General features: G+C 53.7%; 1 protein-coding gene across 1 annotated transcript in view; it reads right to left on the reverse strand.

Moving 5' to 3' along the window:
- Cdk18 (cyclin dependent kinase 18) overlaps nt 1–2,162 on the reverse strand; it is a 27,506-nt gene that overhangs the window by 10,481 nt on the left and 14,863 nt on the right. The gene's annotated exons all lie outside the window — the stretch shown is intronic.

Below are 2,162 nucleotides of genomic sequence, written 5' to 3' on the forward strand. Positions count from 1 at the left end.
GTGTGTGTGTGTGCGTCACAGTGTACAGGTGGGGGTCAGAGGGCAGCTCTGTGGAGTCTGTCCTCATCTTATTCCTTTACAGGAGTGGGTTTGCATGTGTGTGTGTGTGTGTGTGTGTGTGTGTACGTCACATGTGTATAGGTTCCCCTGGGGGGCAGAAGAGGAAGTTGGATCCTCTGGAGTTGGAATTTCGGACAGCTGAGAGCTGCCTGAAATGGATTCTGGGAACTGAACCCAGGTCCTCTGAAAGAGCAGCAAGCACTCTTAACCACTGAGCCATGGTTCCTACCCACTCTACTGTAGCAATGGGTATTTCAATGTAGTCTTGGCTAGTTTTGCATTTCCAATCTTCCTGCCTCAATCTCTCAAGGGCTAGGATTACAGCCCTGTCTCTCCAAGACAGGCAGAGAAGATGTGTATTTAAACAGGGTAGCCGGGAAGTATTGGCATACACCTTTACTCCCAATACTTGGGAGGCAGAGGCAGAAGGATCTCTGTGAGTTCAAGGCCAGCCTGGTCTAGAGTTAGTTCCAGGACAGCTAGGGCTGTTACAGAGAGAAACCCTGTCTCAAGAAAACAAAAACAAAACAAAAAATAGGGTCCCTGATAATCAGCATGTGTAGACATGGCTGGCGGCATCTGGGGTTCAGGTGAGGTGGGGTTCCAATCTACCATCTGGGCTAGGAGGAGAGCCCTCAGAGCTGCAGAGGGTCTAGGAAGGAGACAGACATAGCTGCAGGAGCCCTACAGGGGAGATGCTAGGATTGGGGAACACACATATGCTTCCTAAGTTCTAGGAGTGAGCCGAGCGGAACAGCGTGTGTGTGTGTGTGTGTGTGCGCGCGCGTGCACATTGCCAGAGCTATCTGAGGGGAGACATAGTCTCACTGTATATTTCTGATGCCTGGCCTGGAACTTATTATATTGACCAGGCTTGCCTCAAACTCACAAAGATTCATCTGCCTCAGCCTCCTGAGTGCTGGGATTAAAAGCCCGTACAACCATGCTTTTCCCACAGGCCCCACCCTCCGTGGGCTTCAAGAGCACCCATCCACAGTCACATCGACATCCTGCTGGGCACCATACCGCCTTCAGTTACAGAGGGGCTGCAGGCACCAGAGGCTACACAACCCCCTTAGCTCCCCACCCTGGCCAAGAAGGCATCAGGAGGGCCAACCCTATGGGAGGGGGCATCTGCACTCCTCCCTGGGCCTACTTATAACCCACTTCTGGAGGATGCTCAGGCCTGTGGCTGGCCGGCACCCAGTTGCCAAGGCAACCAGGCCCCCCTGAATCCTCCTGGTTTAAAGGATTATGGGTCAGTAACATGTTTGCTTTGCTTAACGATCATATCCTCTGTCCTCTGCTAGCCTGGAAAAGGTCCTCTTCCTGGCACTCCATGCTCCTGGCTGCCCCTACCACAACTGAGCTGGGCCCTCAGGAGAAGGCTTTGGCCTGCATGGCCCGTTGAGTCCTCCTCTGCTGAGGAGCTTGCAGACCAAGTCAGTCAGGATGGCACACCACCAGTGGGTGGAGCATCTCCTGCGTATAGCTTGGCGCTGAACATTCGGTTACAGTACCTAAACAAGATCCCTGTTCCCTCCCGAGGGGCTCAGGCTACTGTCAGCGTGCTGCCCAGGGCTCTCCTCAGCTTCCTTGCCTTGCCCACCTGGGCCCACCCCAGCTGAATTCCCACTTATGGCCCCAGCCTGTATGACGTCACAGGCCTGCCCTCTGCAGAACTCAGGGAGCTCCCAGAGGATAGCCACCCTGCTGCATGCCCCCATGTGTGGCATCTGGCTCAAAGGACCCACAGAGGCAATGGTAACAGGACAGACAGGCTCCAGGGACAAGAAGACTCAGTCGTCCCCTACCTGGTAACCTTCATTTCTAGCAAGACCAGAGGGCAGCCAGCACGCCACGTACATATTCATTGGTGTGCGGCCGAATGCTGCCGTGACCAGGGTCATCCGAACACATGCTAACTACCAGCTTCTGGAGCTGGAGCCTGGGAAAATGCTTGGGGACTCAGGGCCTTGCTAGTGGTAGGCAAGGAGACTGCCTCCACCTTCTCCTTCAGGGTTCTTTTTTTGTTTGTTTGTTTGTTTTTTTGTTTTTGTTTTTTGTTTTTTCGAGACAGGGTTTCTCTGTGGTTTTGGAGC

Source organism: Microtus ochrogaster, chromosome 6 (genome assembly GCF_000317375.1).
Source record: "Microtus ochrogaster isolate Prairie Vole_2 chromosome 6, MicOch1.0, whole genome shotgun sequence".
In the NCBI taxonomy this organism is placed as follows: Eukaryota; Metazoa; Chordata; class Mammalia; order Rodentia; family Cricetidae; genus Microtus; species Microtus ochrogaster.